The sequence below is a fragment of the Camelus bactrianus genome, chromosome 13 (assembly GCF_048773025.1).
Source record: "Camelus bactrianus isolate YW-2024 breed Bactrian camel chromosome 13, ASM4877302v1, whole genome shotgun sequence".
Taxonomy (NCBI): Eukaryota; Metazoa; Chordata; class Mammalia; order Artiodactyla; family Camelidae; genus Camelus; species Camelus bactrianus.
The window spans coordinates 58550656-58567278 of record NC_133551.1 but is presented as its reverse complement, the minus strand read 5'-3'; the positions used below and the strand labels follow the sequence as shown (position 1 = coordinate 58567278).

The window sequence follows — 16623 nt, the reverse complement described above, 5'->3', positions numbered from 1 at the left end:
AACTGGATAGAATTCACATACATGACCACAGGAGTTAGGTAAAGTTATTTATGGTACATCCATTCAAATAGAAAACTCAGCAACAATTCCACAGTTCAAAAAAATTATGCAGAAGATGTAAAATGGCATGGGAAGACTTTGATGACACAGTAAATGTAAACAGAAGATTATAGAAAGGAATGCACAGCATACTCCACTTTTTTGCAAGAATATTATAAACATACATAAACATGTATGTGCATATATCCAGTATTTGACAGAGTTGATTTTTGGTGGTAGTTATGGATAGTTTTTCTCTTTTTCTTTTTGCCTGTCTGCATTATCTGTAATGAACATACATAATTTTCATAAGAGGAAAAAGTATTCTTAAAATAAGGGTTAACATCTTGTTGTCCCTAAAACTTGATGATGTCTAAAGACACAGAGTTTCTCACCACTTGTGACTCTAAATCTTAGACACTAATGGGTCTGAAAATGAGCTGAGATCACCGGGGGAATGTCAAGATTTCTTTTGCCTTTGGGATCCCTGAGAATCAGTTGTTGATCTGAAAATGTTTGAGATTACAGCTTTCTTATCATTGTGATCCAGTTATGTCATTCCTGAATGACAAAGACATCCTCTTGGTGGATTTGAGTACAGGTGAAACACTTCAATCACACCACATCAGCTGACTATCGCTGCATAACAAACAACCACAAAATCTGAGTGATGCATAAAAATAAGCATGTATTCTTCACACATTTGCAGGTTGCCTGGCAGTTCTAAGATACAGATTTTACATGCAGGTCTGCTTCATTCTCACAGCAATGGCAGAGGCACAAGAAGGCACGTGGGAACGTGCAAAGCTTCTTAAGGCCTCAACACGGAGCTTGCAACTATCACTTTTTCCCACATTCCATTGGCTAAAAGAAGTCACGGACCACACCTAATGTCAAGAGGCCCTGAGGTTCACTCCATCTGCTCTGCACAGTCATATGCAGGTCAAGTGCATGGATATAGGGAAGGGTGAAGAGCAGGGACCAGTGGTTTAATCTATCATCTACCACCCACAAATGATTGCTTTGGGCAGGTCATACTGTGAGATGGCTGAACATACTAGGTACCCTTTAAAAACAACATTACTCCTCCACTGATTTTAAAAGTAATTCTTTAACAATTGTAGTACAAATGAACGAGAAATTAAGATTACCGTAATTCCATTACCACAGATGGCCTCTTAGGATTTTTCTGCATTTCCTTGCAGGACACACAGCCATTTGCACACTCAAACACAGGTGTGCATTTGTAGAAAAGCAGTATCATCACACTTTATTTGGTTTTGAATCCTGCCTTTTCACATAATCTCATTTTGCGAGCTTTTACTCGCATGAGTAAATGTTCTTTGAAAACGGGCTTTTCATAGATGTACAATAATTTAAAGATGTGGCATAACTTACCTAGACAATCCCCTACGGTTACATATTTAAGCTCTTTCAGATTCTGTCCCGTTACAAACAACACTGGAGTGAACGTTCAGGAACACAGTAAAATTTGACGTATGTTGGGTGTTTTTCGTATGCCTGGCTCTGTGCTGAGCACTTTTCATGCCGACCTCATGTGAGCCCTCTGCTTCCATCTCCAGGAGATGCTATTACAATCCCAATTTACAGATGAGGAAACCAGGGCTCAGAGACGATGGAAATTGCTCAGGGTCACACAGCAGCTATTTAATTGGTGGAGCCAAGACGAAAGCTCAGATCTAATTGACTATGAACCCACGGTCTTAACCACTCAGCTAACTTTCCTTTCTGGGTCCCTCCCTGATGATGCCTTTAAGATTAATTTCTATAAGTGAGATTAATGGGTTTGAACACTTGAAAACTTTTAAGGTGTACTGTCAATGCACCATCCAGAAAGGAGATGTCAATTCCAACAATGGTCTATCCAGTCACAGTGTTAACTGTGTGTTAGGCTCTGTTGTAGATGCTGAAGAGACCTTTCTGAGCCCCTCCTGGGGTTCCTACTTCCAGAATTGGGGAAGGGGACGGGCACTGAAGAGAGAACAAGATACTTTCAGATAAATAAACTAAGTAAAGGGGGTGGCAGTGACCAGGGGAGGCCTTAGGGCAGGGTGGGAAGGGGTAGGATTATCCTGGAGGCCTTCTCAGAGGAGGTGGCCTTGCACTAAGCCTTGAATGACCACAGAGGGAAATTCAGGGAAGAGGTTCCAGGCAGGAGATACAGCAAATGCAATATCAGCATTGGGAGGGGAGGGGTGGCTGTGAGGGTCAGAGGGCAAGGCGGATGGGTGAGGACTTACAGACTCCGCTGTGGGGGAGGTTGCTTTATTTCAAGTGCAGTAGGAAGACCTGGAAAGTAGCAGATCCAGTTGTCATGGTTCTGAAAATTATACCATTTGGGGCATTCTCTTTAAGAAAAAGACACAGAGTTCAGAGTCAAAATTAGATAGGCAATTTAATATTTATTTAGAATGAGAAAAAAATTCCAGTAAATTGTAGACTTCAAAAAGCAAGCAACTACCAAGAAACATCAGAGAATTGAGGAAAATCTCACTCTATTACCTAGCATCCTGACACTCGCTTACAGCTTTCTGTCTCCCCTGAATCGCTTGGGCTGCCTTCTCGCTGTTCACATCTTCCTAAGACAATGATTTTGTAATAGCAACTTCCGTGGAGAGAATAGAAAATTCAATCAGATTTTCCTGCCACAGAGTCTGATCATCACAATTTTCTACATCGATAAGGTTGAAGGTTTTTTTCCCTTTCACAATCCATCAAGGATCATGTCCTGCAAATGTTCAGGACTGTTGTCAAATTTGGGAAAGCTCCTGTCAATTTCCTTTGATATCTGAGCAGTAAGATTTCAGGGCTTAGCAAGTTTTCCTTGCAGTTTAATTAATCCTGATTAATCTCAGAACTGACAATGTATTAACCACATCACTTAGGGCCCAACCAGGGTCTTGGGAGAGGTTTGGAGAGTAAGGGTCCCTGAAGTTTAAGTTTCTTTAGCCTCTGGTAAATCTGCCTTTGTCTGGAGGGTCCTCGAGGAGGAGGGAAATGGTCTAACCAGTGGGGCTGCTGAGCGGAGAATAGCAGACTGTTGGGGTGGCGGGGGGGAGAGGGGGGAACCTGTTGTTGGGCTGAGTGTAGGCTCCGAGGAAGCAGTGGTGGAGCCAGAAAGGTTCTGAGATTGTTTGGGATGTGTTGACCTGGGGAAGGGGAAGAGAGGCCTCAAGGACGGGCCAGATCAGATCTGTTGCCTGATTTCTCTCTTTCTCCCCATGTTCTCTGGGGACTGAGGCCTAGGCGGATCGCTTTTCCCCACCACCACAGCCCCGCGCCCAGACCTGGAGCCTCACCCCCCACCACAGCGAGAACAGATGGAGGGGCCAACAAGGACATCATTCTGACCCGGGACATGTGATGAGGTGCTGAGCAGATGAGCACAGGTTGGTCTCCTGATGGGTTCACTGGGGACTGGAAGGGGGGGTAGGGGGAGGGGGAAGAGACCTCACTCTGCCCACGAGGGAGGGAAGGTGCCGCCGGTGCACAGGGACCAGGGGTCTCAATGGTAACGCCCAGCAGTCTGTCGTCACTCTGCCAGCTGCAGACTGACAGGTGAAGTCCAGAGGATTTGGAAATGGTTTCGCTGGCTGTGAAGAGCCTCCACCTCTCACTCCAGAGCCAGAGAGCAAAGACATTTTCATTAGGCCAATCTGTTACATTAAGGAGGGAAAAGAGCTCCGTGAACTTGACTGAGGGGAGGACAGGGTCACTGCACTGGGGCCGAGCTTGAGTCATCATAGCCCATGCGTGGTCTCTGCCAGTTTCGGAGCCACTGTTTTCCCCACTGGGCCCCTCAGCCTGGGCCGCCTGGTACCTGAAGCCCAGCCACCTGGACCGGGCATGGAGCACAGGGATGGAGCTGGCACAGGATCAGAGATGGAAGGGGCTCTCAGTGGGGAACAAGGTCCTGAGCACCATGGGTAACATTTGTTTTAGTCTCAGTTAAGATGGAAACTCACTGAAAAAGGCAAAAAAAAAAAAAAAAAAGGAATGAAATCTTGGAGGGAAAAACTCCCATCTTCCGTGATATAAGTAGAACCCAGGGTTGGAGGGTTGAGGATGCAGGGGGCGGGGGCAGTCTTGCAGTTTTAAATTGGGAGGAAATTTCCCAATGTCTATGCCTCATTGAGAATGTGACTGTTACGGGTTAAATTGTGTCCCCCCGCAAAGTTCACATTCATGTTGAAGTCCTAACCCTCAGTACTCAGAATGTGACCTTTTTAAAAGATGAGTCCTTACATAGGTAATTAAGTTAAGATGAGGTCATTAGAATGGTCCTTAATCCAATGTGACTGGTGTCCTTATACAAAGGGGAAATTTTGATACAGACACACACAGACAATAATATGTGAAGATGTAGGTAGAGATGAGGGTGATGGGTCTACAGTCCAAAGAACACCAAATATTGCCAGAAAACCACCAGGAAAGAGAGCGAGGCAGTCATCTCCCTCACAGCCCTCAGAAGGAACCAACCCTGTCAACACCTTGACCTTGGATGTCTGGCCTCTGGAACTGTGAGACAGTATGTTTCTGTTGTTTAGGCCACCTTGTCTATGGTACTGATCTGCAGTCTTAGCGAGCTAATACAGTGCAAACTGACAGTGACATTGGATGAAGACCTGAAGGAGGTGAGGAAGCTGGCCAGGCAGATACGGGGAAGTACATTCCAGGCAAATGGAACAACAGGGCAGGGGCAGAGCAAACAAACGGACAGCAGTGGAGGATGGTTTCAGAGGTAAGTGGGGCATGCAGACCAGGAGGGCCTCACTGGCCACTGAAGAACTTTGGATTTTATGCTGAGTGCAATGAAGAGACACAGCAGCACGTGGACCTCACAGTTTCGTGGGCCCAGTCTGCCTCCTGGGTCCAGAGGAGCACAAGGGGAAGGGGGAAGCACAGGTGGGAGGATATTGTAATGATGCAGGTGAGAAATGATGGTGGCCCAGCACAGATGGTGAGGGCGGTCAGACTCGCAATCTGTTGTTGGCTGAGAGAGGACCCAACAGAGTTGGCTGGTAGTCTGGGTGTAGGGGATGAGGAGTCAGGGAGAACTGTAAGGCTTTTGATCCAATCTGTGGTCAGGATGGACTTGTTTACTGGGCTGGAGAGGTGAAATCTAAGGTGCACAGTGACCTGATGATTGGAGAGAGGACAGATGAGTTTATGGGCAGGCCACAAGGGACTGGGTTCTCTAACTCAGCATGGCAGGGGTGATGACCTGAGGAGGCACCAAGCTGTCAAGCCACTGAGATTCTCCACCCCCAGCCCCCTGACTATGACAGCCCAAGGGAAAGAGGCCTGAAGGAGGAAGAGGCAGAGATACCTGGGCCACAGCTTACAGAGACCTAACGAGCTTTGCCAAGAGTACACCAAACTGCTGACCCTGAAAATGGAGGGAGATAGCTCTCCCAGGGCAAAGGATATAATATCTTTGCTCTGAAGATGTCTGAGATCATGAACCCAAATAGAATTTAAGGACTACCCAGTTCACTGCCCCACCTGCACCCCCCACCCACCACCAAATAACTACCTCATTCAAGGTGAGGAATGACCAGCAAGGAGAAACACAAGACCCATGCACTGGAAGTACCTTCCTACAAACAAGAGGAAACAAGAACCTGAGTAAAAGATGGAAGAACTTGCCTCCTAAGAGGAATTACCCAAGATCCAGGGGACAGGATGACAAAGTACAAAACACAACTGAAAAGAAGAATGAGATTCAAAGAAAAATTATCCATGGAAGTTGTACAATAAGAGAAGAAAAATGATCTGGTCTACCTCTTAGGAGCGACATGAAACAAATGAAAACATTGCAGAAATGAATGTCATGTAAAAACCAACCACAAAGATGATAGATCATAACTGGAGATTCTATCAGGGAAATGGAGAATCAGCTTCAAGAAATCACTCAAGTCAAAGTGGAAGAGAGCAAAGTCATAATAACAGATACAATGAGGGTGAGGGACATGGGGGACAGAGAAAGGAAGTCTGGTACATGCCTAATGTCGCGAAGAACAGAACACACACTCACACATTCTTCAAAGAACCCCATTATGTTACACTACAACTGGCTACATTTCCTGGGCACCTGCTTTGTTACAGGAGTTCAGAGTCCCAGCTACCTTTGTGCCAGCTACAGGCAAGAAAGCAGATGATGTGATGAAAACAAGAGAAACAAAATAAATGCTTAAAAAAAGTTCCTCTGGAGGGTAGGCTATGATTCACTGAGTCACGTGTTAGACACTGGGCATTGTTGTGTGTGCATGTGTGTCATCAGTGAGTTGGGAATGAGTTGTTCGTGACCAGCAAATAACAGAGCCAGAACTCAAAAACCAGGTGTGTCTGCTTCCAAGTTCATTCTCCTTCTCCTTGAACATGCTGACTCCATCACATCTGTAAGGAAAGTACCAGCGATGATAAATCCTGGGTGTCTTATCATGAGGATTCTTTACAAGGGGTCTGGAGAGGACAAGACTGTGCAAAGACTTGTCTAGGGATGATTTCCAAACCCAGGCAGGTGGGACTTAGAAGAGCAGCAAGAACACTCTTTAAGCAAAATCACAATCCAAGGCAAAGGTTACTTGCAAGATGAATAGTGGAGCATCCATCACCCCATAGGCTGCAGTCCAGGATGTACTAAGAATTCACAGGACAGTGGGAGAGGCCAGCAGTGAGAGGGGACTCATGCCAGAGGGAAAGGAAAGAATAAGTCTACTGAAAAAAGAGCATTTGAGGACCATCCTGTGCTGAACAGAGGAGAGATGGAGACTGCCCGCCTCTGCTTTAAGGTGGCCTGAGGGTTTTGGCCACCCCTGCTCAGACCATCTATTGCAGCCATGAGTACAGAATATATGAGGTAGGAATGATCACGCTGGAGCTGCGAGTAGATGTGGAGCTATAACACATAATAGTTCCTTCAGTCCAGCGCTGGGTCCTTAGTGTTCATGCCAAGCTGTCACTTGCTTTTCAGCAGTATTAAGATCTTGTTTCTCATGCCCTGTGCCTGCTTTGCCTGGAACCCTGACCTATGTACCCAGGTTCCTCACTTGGGGTCCAGATCCCTGAATTCCACTCATTACTAGGCTGAGAAGAAGAAGCTGAGGAAGGAAGCTTGAGGGGCACCTTCAGAGTAGACTCAGGGAAGAAGACAGAAACCAAGTGGGCAGATGGAGATGCGAGGGCCCGAAGACCAGGAGTCACAGAAGCTAGGAAAGAGGGTTGGAAGGAGGCATCACGTTCTGGGAGTCTGTGGGCCAAAGTGAGGATTTGTTGATGAGAGTCATAATTGAGAAGTCAGTTTCAGCAGCACGGTGGGTCAGAAGCTAATCCATCAGAGGTTCAGAAGCAGTGGAGGACGGACAGGTGCAGCTCCGGCAGCCCAGACCCAAACATTCCTGCATCAGCCCCCGACAGCCAAGCCACCCCTACCTGCCTGCTCAGACCACCTGCTCCAGTGAGATAAACCTGTCCCCTCACATCGCCTTTCCTGCATAGCCTTCTTTGCACCAGTGCATTGGGATTTTATTCTAGAACACTCTCCTCCCCTCTCACCCCCAAACCCTGTTTTGCAATCCAGAGTCTTAGTATTGGAAGAGAGCTGAGAAATCACTCAGTGATCAACTCTTTCGTGCCACCTTTAACGAAACTGAAACCCAAAGAAGAACGTGACAGGTACAAGATCACACAGCAAGAGAATGACAGGATATGTCAGTCATCCATCCGATAATACTGCTGCACGACAAACCAACCCAAACTCAGTGGCTTAAAACAATAATCATTTATTTTTACCCATGTCTGTGGCTTGACAGCTATGGCTCTGCCGATCTTGGTTGGGCTGGGCTAGGCTTGGCTCCAGGCTGTGGGTTTGGTCCAGGTTGGCTCCATGAGTCTCTCATTCCTCTGCAACCAGCGGGTCAGACAGGACATCATCTTTTCTTGGGGTCAACGGGAACACAAGAGGTCAAGGCCAGGCACACACTTTTAAAACCTCTGCCTGCATCACATCTGTTAACATCCTCTTGACCAAAGCAAGTGCCACGGCCAAGCCCAAAGTCAAGGGGAGGTTACCCAATGTTATACACAATGTTAAGACACAAAGAGCTTATAAAACAACCAGATGAACGTGCTCACTACCCAGAGAGGCAATCCATAAAGGAAGATTCAAATAGCCAATAAACAGATGAAAAGATGTCTAACTTCTCTACTGATGAAAGAAATGCATATACGAAGAGCGGTTTGTTTTCCACTCAGCAGATGAAGATTAAGAAAGCTGACAAACCCACATAGCTTATTGGAAAACGGGCACCTCACGCACCAGCGATAGCAGTGCTGATTGATTCAACCTTTACAGGAAGGCAGTTTGGCAGCACGTGTCAAAATGTAAAATGAGCACACATTTTACCCTGATCATCTCACTCCCAAGGAATGCATTGATGGAGGCGGTCACACAAACTCACAAAAAAAAAAAAGAGGTGTGCCGCAGTGGTTAATCGGAGTGTGGCTAATTTCATAAGATCAAAGAGCGGTAAAGAGGGAATTGATTTGTTAAATTAGTGCAAATCTATAAAATGGAATATAATGCAATGATACAAAATGATGTAATTTTGCAACTATTAAAGTGGAAATATACCCACAATACCTTGTAGAGGAAAAACAAAAAGTGGGCACAGATCCAGAAGCCCATTTATTGGTATCAAGAGAAATAAAAAAGAGATTGACCAAGATGTTAACCATGGTTCTACTTCACTGGTATAATTGGGAGAAATTTCTACTTCTTTGTACTTTTCCCTAATGTTTGAGTGTGTCTGATAAAACATGCACTGTTTTATAAAAATAAAACTTTTAAAGAAATGAAGCTAGTTACGCATTTTTGCTCTGAAAAAGTCTAGAAGAAAAATTACGGTAATAAGTCATACTAAATTTTGAACAGAAAAAAAATCTTTACAATAATTTTCTTTTTTAGTTGATTTTCTGGTAAGTTAACTAGAATAATTTTGTAGTGTAATTTAATTAGCCCTGCTTTGGGATTCAATAGATGTTCTAGTTTTACCATGTGTTTTAAAAGTGCCTTCTTGAACGCTCTTTACTTGGGAGGGAGGAAGGCGTTGTCTGCCAATTACTTATAGGTCAGCAGCTGTCACATCTGTTTCTGCCTGGGGACCATATTCTAAGCACAGTCACGTAGGTACAAGTACACAAATTCACAAATACACCTCCAAATATATACCGACTCCAGGACGAGCTAACATTTATTGGATATTTACGATGTTCTAAGGGCGGCACATTCTTTGTTTCATTTGCTCTACACGCCTATTCTACGATGGAGGTATATTTATTTATGAGGAAGCTGAGAATTGCACCATTTAAGGGACTTAACTAGGATCCTGCCGTTCGTAAGTGACTGAGTTCCAGCAGGAGTCACACCTCACCCCGAAGTTCCAATAAACGACGGAAGGTACCAAGAAATAAATCTAGTAAATTACATGCAAGACCTTTAAGGAGAAAATTACAGAACTTTATTGAAAGACATAAAAGAAAAAGCTGAATAAAGGGAGAGATAGAGCATGCTTATAGATAGGAAGGACCAATAGTCTGAAGATGTCAATTACTCCCCAAGCTAATCTATGAAGGCAACGTAATTATAATTATTAAAATCCCAACAGAGCTTCAGGTGAAACATTATAGGCTGATTCAAAAGCTCATATGGGAAATAATTTCGAAGAACAAGGACCACTCACTCTCCCCAACACCAAGATTTATGATAAAGCTCTCCTTTCAGACTTTGCGGCATTGGTGTGGTGCATGGTGAGGAGGCCAGTGGAGGAACCAGAAACAGACAGGGATGTGTGCGGGAACCCCATAGGGGGCAGAAGGGAGTTGCAAATAAGAGAGGAAAGATAGATGACACAGAAAGTAGTGCTAGGAAGGCAGCTATACGTAGGGGGAGATGCTTATGTCATTTGAAAATTGGAAAATATTTGCGATTTTTAACTACTCTATATAAAATAGATGAACAACAAGGTTCTTCTGTATAGCACAGGGAACTGTATTTGATATCTTATGGTAAGCTATAATGAAAAAGAATATGAAAATGAACATATGTATGTATATGTATCACTAAAACATTATGCTGTTCACCAGAAATTGACACACTGTAACTGACTGTACTTCAATTAAAAAAAAAAAATCCTTTGGACAACTCCACAAAAGGGAACAAGTCACTTGCACGGCGAGCAGTACAACCCTGGACTCCGTAACAGGAGGAGGGTCCTCAGGACACCAGGGTGGAGGCCTCAGGGTTTCCTGGAGAGACATGAGGAGGCCAGGTGAGGTGCAAGGGCCCCGTGGTACCCGCCGGACAGGAGGAGAATTCTGTGGACTGGGAGAGCCCTCGGTGAGAAACCGGGAGGCTGCACCTCAGGGGCTGCATGGGGCCCGGAAGCAGCCAGGGGAGAGAGCAGTCCGGAGTCGGCATGGCGGACAGGCCAAGCAAGGTAGTGTTTCCCACAGCTTGTCTCTGACTTTTAGCCCAGGGGCCTCTTTGACAAAGTCAATTATTTGAGTAATTTCCCCTGATTCTGCACTGCAGAATTTTGTAAGCAGGGATGAGTCTGGTCTTCTTGTTTCCATATCTCTAGTTCCTTTTTCCAAAAGTGAGAACCTGGTCCTCATTTCCCCCTGTTTGAAATCAGCCTTCCATCACAGCCTCCATTGGCCACGCCCTCCCTGACATGAGCCCCCACCTCACCCTCAGTTTCCCAGTGTGGACGCCCCTGACCTCACTGGGGTCATTTGTTCCCTGCTTGTGGTAGGCACTTAGTAAGTGTTCATTGGATGAATGAATTAATGAATGTCAGTTATCCGCAACCCCCAGCATAGTTTATAATACTTGTATCATTATTAAATGAGCAAATAGGTATGGGAAGAGCAGTAGAACCCAGTAACTCAGAACTTATCATGAATCAGGCATGAATTTTATCTTTCATGCATCCGCGAACGATGTTTCGCTGAACCATTTGAAAGCGTTGGCAAGATTAGCAGTGGCATAAATTCATAGCCCCAGGGCTGACCTCAGTGATGATACAAAAGCAGGAGGAAGAGGCTTACATGGGGTCCTAGTGGTAGGAGAGGAAGGTCACAGTCAGAGGGGCCTTGGGCTCTGCCACTCAGGAAGTGCGTTCACACTGCAGGGGGCCATAGTAATAACAATAAAGTGGTAATAATGATGAACGATTGAGTGGTTTTTGTGTGTGGACACAGCAACCCCAGGAGGCGAGTGCTACGGCCACCTCTACTTTCCAGAGACGTAAACTGGGTTTTGTAAACAGGGCTGCTTCTAGCTTTCCCTTCCTCCTGTTGCTCACTCCTTTCTCTGATGGTGAGACCCTGGTTTCTGTTTTCCTAGATGTTTCCCCGTATTGTCAGAGAGATGGCATCCTTGGCCCACGGTCACACAGAGTCATGGTGGGACAGCCTGGCACATGCATCTGGAGTGCTTGGTTTCATAAGTCCACCTCCAGGAAATGCCCCTTGGGGAATGACCAAGGTCCACAGGATGCCACGTGTTTAAAGAGCCTGGCACATGTCCTGTGGACCATGTACATGACAACGACATCATGGGCACGACTTGCTTCTTGCTGAATCAGAGGGTTCAAGACCCCAAGCATTCTCCCTCTCTCTGGGTCAGGCTGAAGACACTTCTCCAGGGCCCCAGTGCCTCAGGGGGGTGGGGGGATGGGGGCGCCTCCTCAGGCAGGAAGCTGGTCAGGCAGCCTCTGCCCTGTCCCAGGGGAGCAGCCCCGGCAGGTACAAAGCACCTTGCTCACCTTGCTCAGCACCTGCTGCCTCAGCCCAGCATCTGGCCTGTGACTGCCCCCCTCTGCCTGGTGGGGACTGATGCCCCACTGGGAATAAAGGGGAAGGAGGGGGTGCATTATTCAGTTTGAAGGGGCCTGTTTTGCAGGCAGGGCAAGGATGGCAAGAGGACCAAAAGGCAGCAGGGGCTGAAAAGGCAGTCAAGGCTGCCTCCTAAGTTGAGGGAGGTGAGGTAAGGAAAGTGAAGTGAGGTGAAGGAGGTGAGGGAGCGGAGGGAGGGGAGGGGAGGTAAAGTGAGGTGAGGAAGGTAAGGTAAGGGAGGGGAGGGGAGGGGAGGGAGGGGAGGGAGGGGAGGTGAGGGACGTGCTAGCCTCACTGCCAGTCAGGGGAGGCGGGTGTGAGGAGGACACAAGGGCCAAGCCCCCACCACTACCTGCCTACCCCCAGAACAGGAACATGCCGTGGGGACCCTGCCGCACATCCCCACAGGAGTTGGCATCAGCACCCTCCTCTCACCTCGCCTGGTTCCATATTCAAGACATTAAGGAGGCACATACTGTAAATACTCTCCGGTTTCTCCACCCTGCAGTTTCCACTGAATATCATAAGCCTTTCACTCTTAATATTTTTTCACCTAAAATGTCAAGTAGCTCTTTTCTAGAAGTACTGAACAGAGATAAAGGGGATTAAAGGATGATTTTATCCCATTTAAAGCTAACCTGCAGCGAGTGGGAGTAAACAGAACCACTAGGCAGCTACACCTCATCCCCCTCCTCCCTCCAGGCACCTGTCCTCCTGTTCCCCATCCCCACCCCCTCAAAGGCGCCCTGGGAGCTCCAGACACGGAGAAAGAGTCGCATGTCCCCCCCCCCCCCCCCCCGGGCCCTTGCCAAGGCCTGCCTTCCAGAAATCCGGTTCCCACACTCACCTGGTACGAAGCAAATAGTCAGTTAAAAGCCTTTGATTGTCTGAAAAAATAAAGAACTTGAAATACCCGAAGTCTTGATCTGCAGTGCTAGCCACAGCTGCCTTGTGGCAACATCTAACAAATCTCTGAGCTTCCCAGGCCACAGGCTCTTTGGTGTCACCTGAGAGGACACCAGGCTCTGAACAGGCCAGCAGGGGACAGTTGAAAGCAGGGACAGCAGACGTTTTTTGCTTCCGATGCAGATCAGCCACAAGCCTTACATATTCAAAGATGCACCTCCTGGCTAGAGGGGCCCATCTGGGCTGGGGAGGGGTGGGGCCTCCTGGGATCTTTGTTACTACAGGGCTTCGGCTTCTGTAACGTTTATAGGTCAAAAATAGTCAAATATCAATCATTTCATGTTGTAGGACCTAATGCATACTTTGTTTCAACTCCATAAGAGCCCTGTGAAGTAGATATTTTGACCCCTATTTTATGGAAAACAGAGGCCTGGAGAACCTAAGTGATTTGCCCAAAGTCACACAAAAACTGGCAGAGTCAGAATCTGAATACAGAGATTCAGACGCTAATCTAGGCCGTTTCTCCTGTGCCTGTCATCTCCCTCCCTCTTAAATCCGCTCCGTACTTTACCCTGTTCCCCATCTAGTCATGCTTATTCTTGCCTGCTTTGTCTGATCAGATGATGCCTCCCTCCTGAACTCCTGTCCCTCTTTCTTCATTTATTCTGAAGATATTTATTGACAAACTACTGTGTGTCAGGTTTGTGTTAAAGCCACAAATAGTTTTATAGTTTAATAATTGAATGAGACACTGAAGAGCTTAGCAATCAGTGTAGACAAAGGATACTTCCATAACTTCAGCTATATGTGTTCAACAAAGTAAGATTTTTAAAAAGGAAATAAAGAGTGATTTAAAGAATGCAGGCAATTTTGCCCAACACTGCCAATTTTAGTGGTATGTGCTTACTTCACAGACTGGCCCCATGTGAGATGTGATGCTGAGCATTGTGGAAATGTTACGGAGTCCAAATGCATTCTGCTCACTGCACAACAGGCCAATAAATCGAGAGATGAGGTGTTGGGGCAAGGAGTAATGACTTTATTTGGAAAGTTGGCAGACTGAGAAGATGGCAAACTAACGTCCTGGAGAACCATCTTCTCCCAAGTCAGAATTCAGGCTCCTTTTGTGCTAAAAAGGGGAGGGGGTGTGGTTGGTTGTTACAAACTTCTTGGTGTTGGAATCCTTTGTTCTTGCAGGTGTCCACGTAGGTCAGGTCGGTCAGGTCATGATGTTCCGGCAAACCTCCAACAACACAAATGTTATTTTCTGTTCTGCAAATTTTATCTTTATATGAATGGGAAAGGGTTATACCCTTAAAGGTCAGAGCCTTGAAAATGGGCTGTCTTGAATATTTCAGGCTATAGGCAACAACCTTTTACAAAAAGGTGCAGAATCAACATGACTCAGCACAGGAAACAGAGCACAGGGTTAAAGTCAAAAGAACAGATCCAATATGGAGTCAGATTTATTCTTTCCTATTACAGAAAGGCTGAAGGTGGGCGCAGGGTGTGTGTAGGCAGTCTAGGTAGAAGGAACAGCATAAGCAAAGGCACGGAGGTGCATAAGGGAACAGCAAGAAGCTCCGCGGGGCTGGAGCGTCAAGTGGAGGGCAGGTGACGGTGAAGGGGTTGAAGAGAGTAAAGGGGAGGGACAGGAGATGAGGTGGGGGTGGTCAGAAGGGACATGCAGCAAAGGCCCTTGAATATTAGGCTAAAAAAGGGGCTAAGTGTATCTTGGAAACCAGAGGTGTTCACTGACACACCTCTTTTGAGGTACCTTGGTTGCAGGAGAGTGGTGTCAGAGTGAGGGTGAGGGAAGTGTGCATGCCGGCAGCCTCAGAGCTCCCTTACACTCACTCTGAGAAGCTCTATGGCTGTCAGTTGTAGATTTGGGGGTTCTATGTCAGATTCAGTTTTGAAAAAAAATGAACTTAATGATAATGACATAAAAATATACATAAAAACCATAGGAAAATTATATAAGTGAGATTTTTGCTTCCAGCCATGATGAAGGAACAGGAATGGAACTGAACCTCCCACCTTACGCAGCTAAAAAGTGAACAAAGCATGTCAAACAACTGTCAATAGATAACTGGCTGCACAAAAGTGTGATCACAGGGAGAAAGGAAACAAATAAATTGAGTCCTATGACTATCCTGGCTTACTCCCTGGAGGTGGCTTCCAGCCTGCAAAGAACAGAGTGAGAATTCAAACAGAGCCAGGCAGATTTCATGATCTGAGGAGAAAGAGACCAGAGTTTGAGAGGGCCATCATGGCTATAATTGGGACAACAGACTATTTTCTGTTTTCCCAAGCTGCACAGAGGAGGGAGGGAGGGATCTGCACAGAGAGGGACTTCCAAAGACATGCAGAGGGATCTGTCAAGAATCTATCTGAGTAATGATCTGGGTATGTGTGACAGGAAAGTACCCAGAGCCAGGGAAAGAACTGCCAGAATAGGGAATACAGAGAAATTCTTGAAGCTCACACAGGGATGGGTAGTTTTTCTTCTTGTCTGCTAGAGTGGAAAGACCTCAATATAAATAAAACATCAGGTAGAATCCTCAGAAGGCTATTGGATTAGAAGTAGTATTAATTAACCCTAAAATAAACTCTGTTCTGTATCTGCCCTAATAAACTTAAAAACAAGTCTCAAATGTATCCATCTGATTCAAAATAATTTAACTGCTTCCCTGAAGAAAATCTGATACTATTGAAAAAAATATGACAAATCTAGCAACCAACAACATACAGTAACAATGTCCAACGCCTAACAAAAAATTACAGGACCTTCAAAGAAGCAAGAAAATATGACCTATAACCACCAAAAACCAAAACAAATAAACAAAAATACCAATAGGAAGGAATCCTAAAATGAGAGATACACTGAAATAGTAAATAAGGCTGTTAAAACAGCTATTGTAAATATACTCTGTATGTTTAAGAAAGCAAAAGATAGTAAAAGCAGGCTAAGTTATAAAAACTCAAATAAAACATATATAGCTTAAAAATACAATTTCAGAAAGGAAAAAAAAAAATTACAGGTGATAGGATTAACAGCAGATTAGATCCTGAAACAGAAAATGTCGGTGAAATTGGAGACATAACAAAAGAAATTATCTGAAATAAAGCAGAGAGAAAAAATCCTGAAGAATGAAAGAATGAATAAAATATCAGTAACATGTGGAATAATGTCAGATGACCTTACATATCTGTAACTGAAGTTCCAGAAAGAGAGGATATGGGGGAGAGACAGGGACAGAAAAAAATATTTTGAGAAATAATGGTCAGTAAGTCACAGGAGGATGGCAGAGTAGGAAACACCAAGAATTCTTCCCCCACCTAGATAATAATTGAACTGGCAGAATCTGTCAGGTAGATGGTAGATGTTTTAGAATTCTGGAGATTATTTAAGGTTTGTAATTTCCAGGAGAAGGCTTGGATAGTAAATTGTGGTTCTTATACTAGTATAGTATTATTAGCAGATAGACTGATACATTAAAGTTGTACATTATAAATGATCGAGCAACCAGTGAAAATACAAATAAATAAAAGTAATATAGCTAATAAACCAATAAAGGAGATTAAAAATGAACTTATTAAAAATTCAATTAATTCAAGAAAATGCAGCATAAATAGGATAAGGGAACAATGGACAGATGGAATAAACAAAAATGAATAGCAATATGGTGGATTTAAATTCAGACATATTTATTATGACCTTAAATGGACGATCTAAAAATTCTATTTAAAAGG

The 16623-nt window shown here is 45.1% G+C and overlaps 1 long non-coding RNA gene across 1 annotated transcript; it reads right to left on the bottom strand.

Moving 5' to 3' along the window:
* Positions 1–3857: 3857 nt before the first annotated feature.
* LOC123614416 (uncharacterized) lies at positions 3858–13276 on the bottom strand. The gene is made up of 3 exons (XR_006721766.2): positions 12809–13276; positions 10309–10368; positions 3858–8000 (listed from the first exon to the last, which is right to left on the bottom strand). It is a non-coding gene; the product is annotated as an uncharacterized LOC123614416 (long non-coding RNA).
* Between the last annotated feature and the right edge of the window lie 3347 nt (positions 13277–16623).